Below are 8,100 nucleotides of genomic sequence, written 5' to 3'. Positions count from 1 at the left end.
GGTATAGATCAGCACCCTGTTCCTGGGTGGGGGAGGGGGGGGTATAGATCAGCACCCTGTTCCTGGGGGGGATGGGGGGTGTAGATCAGCACCCTGTTCATGGGGGGGGGGGGAGGGGTAGAGTTCAGCACCCTGTTCCTGGGGGGGAGGGGGGGGGGGGTAGAGTTCAGCAACCTGTTCCTGGTGGGGGGGGTAGATCAGCACCCTGTTCCTGGGGGGGGGGGGGGGGTAGATCAGCACCCTGTTCCTGGGGGGGGGGGGGTAGATCAGCACCCTGTTCCTGGGGGGGAGGGGGGATGTAGTTCAGCACCCTGTTCCTGGGGGGGGGGGGGTAGAGTTCAGCACCCTGTTCCTGGGGGGGGAGGGGGGGGGGTAGAGTTCAACACCCTGTTCCTGGGGGGGGGGGGGAAGGTAGAGTTCAGCACCCTGTTCCTGGGGGGGAGGGGGGGGTTTAGTTCAGCACCCTGTTCCTGGGGGTGATTTAGTCAGCACCCTGTTCCTGGGTGGGGGAGGGGGGTATAGATCAGCACCCTGTTCCTGGGTGGGGGAGGGGGGGGTATAGATCAGCACCCTGTTCCTGGGGGGGTGTAGATCAGCACCCTGTTCATGGGGGGGGGGGAGGGTAGAGTTCAGCACCCTGTTCCTGGGGGGGAGGGGGGGGGGTAGAGTTCAACACCCTGTTCCTGGGGGGGGGGGGGAAGGGTAGAGTTCAGCACCCTGTTCCTGGGGGGGAGGGGGGGGTTTAGTTCAGCACCCTGTTCCTGGGGGGGGGGGGTAGATCAGCACCCTGTTCCTGGGGGGGGGGTAGATCAGCACCCTGTTCCTGGGGGTGATTTAGTTCAGCACCCTGTTCCTGGGTGGGGGAGGGGGGGTATAGATCAGCACCCTGTTCCTGGGTGGGGGAGGGGGGGTATAGAGCAGCACCCTGTTCCTGGGGGGGATGGGGGGTGTAGATCAGCACCCTGTTCATGGGGGGGGGGGAGGGGTAGAGTTCAGCACACCTGTTCCTGGGGGGGAGGGGGGGGGGGTAGAGTTCAGCAACCTGTTCCTGGGGGGGGGGTAGATCAGCACCCTGTTCCTGGGGGGGGGGGGGGGTAGATCAGCACCCTGTTCCTGGGGGGGGGGGTAGATCAGCACCCTGTTCCTGGGGGGGAGGGGGGATGTAGTTCAGCACCCTGTTCCTGGGGGGGGGGGGGGGTAGAGTTCAGCACCCTGTTCCCTGGGGGGAGGGGTAGATCAGCACCCTGTTCTTGGGGGGGGGGAGGGGTAGATCAGCACCCTGTTCCTGGGGGGGGGAGGGGTACAGTTCAGCACCCTGTTCCTGGGGGGGGGGGGGGGGTAGATCAGCCCCCTGGGGGGGTTAATAGATAAGGTGGGGGGGATATCGGACGGGGGCCCGCACGGGACATTCCTCTCTCACCTGTCCGCGCGCCGCTGCTGCTATCACGTGACTCCGCGGGCAGGGGTTCCAGTGGGAGGATTATAAGGGGGCGTGGCCAAACATAACATCACCGCTGACCAATCAGCGGCGCGCACCCCCCCCCCCCCCATCTACTGCAGTGTATGGGCTGGGGGGTCACGTGGGGGCAGTCCTGTTCTATAGCACGTGTGTGTGTGTGTGTGTGTGTGTGTGTGTGTGTGTGTGTGTGTGTGTGTGTGTGTGTGTGTGTGTGTGTGTGTGTGTGTGTGTGTACACGTGTGTGTGTGTGTGTGTGTGTGTGTGTGTGTGTGTGTGTGTGTGTGTGTACACGTGTGTGTGTGTGTGTGTGTGTGTGTACACGTATGTGTGTGTGTACATGTATGTGTGTGTGTACATGTATGTGTGTACGTGTGTACATGTATGTGTGTGTGTGTACATGTATGTGTGTGTGTGTGTACATGTATGTGTGTGTACATGTATGCGTGTGTGTACATGTATGTGTGTACGTGTGTATATGTGTGTGTACATGTATGTGTGTGTGTACATGTATGTGTGTGTACGTATGTATGTGTATGTGTGTGTGTACATGTATGTGTGTGTGTGTACATGTATGCGTTGTGTGTACATGTATGTGTGTGTACGTATGTATGTGTATGTGTGTGTGTACATGTATGCGTGTGTGTACATGTATGTGTGTGTGTACATGTATGTGTGTGTACGTATGTATGTGTGTGTGTACATGTATGTGTGTGTGTACATGTATGTGTGTACGTGTGTACATGTGTACATGTATGCGTGTGTGTACATGTATGTGTGTACGTGCGTACATGTATGTGTGTGTACATGATAATATAACAGCATGTTCTTGTATAGCGCTGCTAGGTTTATGTAGCGCGTTACAGAGACATTTTGCAGGCACAGGTCCCTGCCCCCGTGGAGCTTACACTCTGTGTTATTAGTGCCTGAGGCACAGGGAGATAAATTAGTTAGTTGGTGGGGGTATATTTAAGATATATATGGGGGTGGTGGGGGTATATTTAATATATATATGGGGGGTGGGGGTATATTTAATATATATATGGGGGGTGGGTGGGGGTATATTTAATATATATACTGGTGGTGGTGGGGTATATTTAATTATATGGGGGTGGGGGGTAATTTAATATATATATACGGGGGGTGGTGGGGGTATATTTAATATATGGGGGGTGGGGGTATATTTAATTTATATATATGGAGGTGGTGTGGGTTTATTTAATATATATATGGGGGTGGGGGTATATTTAATATATATATGGGGGTGGTGGGGGTATATTTAATATATATACGGGGGGTGGGGTATATTTAATATATGGGGGTGGGGGTATATTTAATATATATATATAATATATATACGGGGTGGTGGGGTATATTTAATATGGGGGTGGGGGTATATTTAATATATGGGGGTGGGGGGTATATTTAATATATATACGGGGGTGGTGGGGGTATATTTAATATATTGGGGGTGGGGGGGTATATATTAATATATATACGGGGGTGGTAGGGATATATTTAATATATATGAGTGGGTGGTGGGGGTTTATTTAATATATATATGGGGTGGTGGGGGGTTTATTTAATATATATATGGGGTGGTGAGGGTATATTTCATATATATATATATGGGGTGGTGGGGGTATATTTAATATATATATGGAGTGGTGGGGGTATATTTAATATATATGGGGTGGTGGGGGTATATTTAATATATATATGGGGTGGTGGGGGGTATATTTAATATATATATATTTATATATGTAGGGGTATATTTAATATATATATGGGGGTGGTGGGGGTATATTTATTATATATATAATTGGGTGGGGTGGGTATATTTAATATATATTGTGGGTGGTGGGGGTATATTTAATTATATATGTGGGTGGTAGGGGTATATTTAATATATATATATAGGGTGCTAGGGGTATATTTAATATTTATATATGGGGTGGTGGGGGTATATTTAATATATATATGGGGGTGGTGGGGGTATATTTAATATATATATGGGGTGGTGGGGGTATATTTAATATATATAGGGGGTGGTGGGGGTATATTTAATATATATATGGGGTGGTGGGGGTATATTTAATATATATATATATATAGGGTGGTGGGGGTATATTTAATATATATATGGGGGTGGTGGGGGTATATTTAATATATATATATGGGGGTGGGGGTATATTTAATATATATATGGGGGTGGTTGGGGGTATATTTAATATATATATGGGGTGGTGGGGGTATATTTAATATATATATGGGGTGGTGGGGGTATATTTAATATATATATAGGGGGGTGGTGGGGGTATATTTAATATATATATGGGGTGGTGGGGGTATATTTAATATATATATGGGGTGGTGGGGGTATATTTTAATATATATATGGGGGTGGTGGGGGTATATTTAATATATATATGGGGTGGTGGGGGTATATTTAATATTTATATGGGGGGTGGTGGGGGTATATTTAATATATATATGGGGTTGGTGGGGGTATATTTAATATATATATGGGGGTGGTAGGGGTATATTTAATATTATTATGGGGTGGTGGGGGTATATTTAATATATATATGGGGGTGGTGGGGGTATATCTTCTTATTATATATTAGTGAAAGCACTGTCATGCCTGTCTGCATCTCCTGTGTCCCTAGGGGAAATCTCATTGGTCCCTTGGCCCGCCCGCCCCCCACACTCTCATTGGAACTACAGTAAGTCCTCGTTTTACGACGCGTCGCTTTACGACGAATGGCTTATCCGACGCTGCGCAATGCATCCCTACGGCCAGTTTTTACGACGCCGAAATGGCTTATCCGACGCTCTTACGACGCTTTGCAAAGTTGCAACATTATGTCAATCAGAGAAAATCCTCCAGATCAGTCTGTGTGAGGGTTTGTGGGGTATTTATGCCTTTAAACATGTCTAACAGTTTTATTATACAGTTCTGGATTCAATAAATATAATATTTACATCATAATGTATGTGTGTGCAGCATAATCTTATTGTTTGAGTAAAATATTTTGTGTATTTTAGCATTAAAAATGCCTTCAGGAACGGAACGTTTCATTTTAAACAGTGTTTCCTACGGGAAAAACGGGGTTTCGCTTTACGACGCTTCGCTATCAGCCCGCCATTTTGAGTAACGCATTGCGTGGGATAACCGAGGACTACCTGTATATATATATAATGAGATATTATTAGGGAGAGGGAGCGGCTCAGTGAGTAACGACACTGACTGGCACTGAGATTGTTGCAGGGGAACCTGGTTCAATTCCCGGTGTCGGCTCCTTGTGATCGTGGGCGAGTCACTTTATCTCCCTGTGCCTCAGGCACCAAACACATAGATTGTAAGCTCAACGGGGCAGGGACCTGTGCCTGCAAAATGTCTCTGTAACGCGCTGCGTATAACTAGCAGCGCTATACAAGAACATGCTATTATTATTAATATTATGTGGGGGTATATTTAATATGTGTGGGGTATATTTAATATATATATGGGGGTGGGAGTATATTTAATATATGTATGGGGGTGGTGTGGGTATATTTAATATATGGGAGTGGGGGTATATTTAATATATATATATGTAGGTGGTGGGGGTATATTTAATATATATATATGTGGGGGTATATTTAATATATATATATGGGGTGGTGGGGGTATATTTAATATATATGTGGGGGTATATTAATATATATATATGGGTGTGGGGGTATATTTAATATATATATGGGGTGGTGGGGATATATATATATAAGGTGGTAGGGGTATATTTTATATGTATTCGGGAGCGTGGTTTATTTTTTATATATGTATTGGGGGGGGGGGGGGGGGTCGCAACTTTTACCATTGTGTCCAGTACTTTTTGGACAAGCCGTCTGGCCACCCCCACTCATGTCATTAGTAAACCTGATCTAACTATACCATTGTGTATTGATTATATGTCCTGTAACGGGGTCATTTTATCCTATAGAATCCCGTACAGGTGGAGGCGCTGCCGAGCATCACTCAGGTGCACCCCCAGGTCCCCAGCATCACTCAGGTGCACCCCAGGTCCCCAGCATCACTCAGGTGCACCCCAGGTCCCCAGCATCACTCAGGGATACCCCAGCATCACTCAGGTGCACCCCAGGTCCCCAGCATCACTCAGGTGCACCCCAGGTCCCCAGCATCACTCAGGTGCACCCCAGGTCCCCAGCATCACTCAGGTGCACCCCCAGGTCCCCAGCATCACTCAGGTGCACCCCAGCATCACTCAGGGATACCCCAGCATCACTCAGGTGCACCCCAGGTCCCCAGCATCACTCAGGTGCACCCCAGGTCCCCAGCATCACTCAGGGATACCCCAGCATCACTCAGGTGCACCCCAGGTCCCCAGCATCACTCAAGTGCACCCCAGGTCCCCCAGCCTCACTCAGGTGCACCCCAGCATCACTCAGGTGCACCCCAGCATCACTCAGGGATACCCCAGCATCACTCATTTGCACCCCAGGTCCCCAGCATCACTCAGGTGCACCCCAGCATCACTCAGCTGCACCCCCCGTCCCCAGCAGCGGAGGCTCACATCTCCTGGGCAGGGCTGTTAACAGCATTATCGGGCCCCCCGGGAAAGCCGCGCACTGCGCCCTGCCGACTCTCCGCTGCAAGTCGTCACTTTCCTCCTCCTGCCGGGTAGCGGGGGATGGGGGTGCTGAGGCGGTGATGGGAAAATGAGTGTACATTCTGGTCTGTGCATAGATTAGCGCGGGGCCCCTGTGGTCGCTGGGCCCCTGTGCTCGCTGGGCCCCTGTGCTCGCGGGGCCCCTATGCTCGCTGGGCCCCTATGCTCGCTGGGCCCCCTATGCTCGCTGGGCCCCTGTGCTCGCTGGGCCCCTATGCTCGCTGGGGCCCCCTGTGCTCGCTGGGGCCCCTGTGCTCGCTGGGCACCCTATGCTCGCTGGGCCCCTGTGCTCGCTGAGCCCCTGTGCTCGCTGGGGCCCCTATGCTCGCTGGGCGCCCTATGCTCGCTGGGCCCCCTGTGCTCGCTGGGCCCCTATGCTCACGGGGGCCCCCTATGCTCGCTGGGGCCCCCTGTGCTCGCTGGGCCCCTATGCTCACGGGGGCCCCTATGCTCGCTGGGCCCCCTGTGCTCGCGGGGTCCCCCTATGCTCACGGGCCCCCTATGCTCGCTGGGCCCCTGTGCTCGCTGGGCCCCTATACTCGCGGGGGCCCCCTATGCTCGCTGGGCCCCTGTGCTCGCTGGGCCCCTGTGCTCGATGGGCCCCCTGTGCTCGCGGGGCCCCTATGCTCGTGGGGCCCCCGGGCAGCTGCCCAGCGTGCCCATGCGTTGAGACGGCGCTGCTCCTGGGCAACCATCAGGTATTGCACCATACACACACACCGTGGCCAGACATCTCCCAGGGGTGGGGGGGAAGGTGCCCTAATGTATGTAACACACACTCCCTCTAGTATAGGTGGAGGAGTGGGAGGTGTAGGACAGGATGGTGTAGCAGAGGGAGTGTGTGTGTTACAGGTGGAGGAGTGGGAGGTGTAGCAGAGGGATTGTGTGTGTTACAGAGTGGAGGAGTGGGAGGTTGTAGCAGAGAGAGTGTTTGTGTTACAGGTGGAGGAGTGGGAGGTGTAGCAGAGGGATTGTGTTGTGTTACAGGTGGAGGAGTGGGAGGTGTAGCAGAGGGAGTGTGTGGGTGTTACAGGTGGAGGAGTGGGAGGTGGGTAGCAGAGGGAGTGTGTGTTACAGGTGGAGGAGGTGGGAGGGTGTAGCAGAGGGGAGTGTGTGTGTTACAGGTGGAGGAGTGGGAGGTGTGTAGCACGGGAGTGTGTGTGTGTGTTACAGGTGGAGGAGTGGGAAGTGTAGCAGAGGAGTGTGTGTGTTACAGGTGGAGGATGTGGGAGGTGTAGCAGAGGAGTGTGTTTTTACAGGTGTGAGGAGTGGGAGGTGTTAGTAGAGGGAGTGTGTGTGTTTACAGGTGGGGGAGTGGGAGGGTGTAGCAGAGGGAGTGTGTGTGTTACAGGGTGGAGGAGTGGGGAGGTGTAGCGAGGGATTGTGTGTGTTTACAGGTGGAGGAGTGGGAGGGTGTAGCAAGAGGGTGTGTGTGTTACAGGTGGAGGAGTGGGAGGTGTAGCAGAGAGAGTGTGTGTGTTACAGGTGGAAGAGTGGGAGGAGTAGCAGAGGGAGTGTGTGTGTGTTACAGGTGGAGGAGTGGGAGGTGTAGCAGAGGGAGTGTGGTGTGTGTTACAGGTGGAGGAGTGGGAGGTGTAGCAGAGGGAGTGTGTGTGTGTTACCAGGGTGGAGGAGTGGGAGGTGTAGCAGAGGGAGCGTGTGTGTGTTACAGGTGGAGGAGTGGGGAGTGTGTACTAGAGGGAGTGTGTGTGTGTTATCGGTGGAGGAGTGGGAGGTGTTAGCAGAGGGGAGTGTGTGTGTTACAGGTGGAAGAGTGGGAGGAGTAGAAGAGGGAGTGTGTGTGTGTGTTACAGGTGGAGGAGTGGGAGGTGGTAGCAGAGGGAGTGTGTGTGTTACAGGTGGAAGAGTGGGAGGGAGTAGCAGAGGGAGTGTGTGTGTTACAGGTGGAGGAGTGGGAGGTGTAGCAGAGGGAGTGTGTGTGTTACAGGTGGAGGCGAGTGGGAGGTGTAG

This window comes from Ascaphus truei, unplaced genomic scaffold (assembly GCF_040206685.1).
Source record: "Ascaphus truei isolate aAscTru1 unplaced genomic scaffold, aAscTru1.hap1 HAP1_SCAFFOLD_447, whole genome shotgun sequence".
Classification (NCBI taxonomy): Eukaryota; Metazoa; Chordata; class Amphibia; order Anura; family Ascaphidae; genus Ascaphus; species Ascaphus truei.
Note: the sequence above shows the minus strand (reverse complement) of the source record.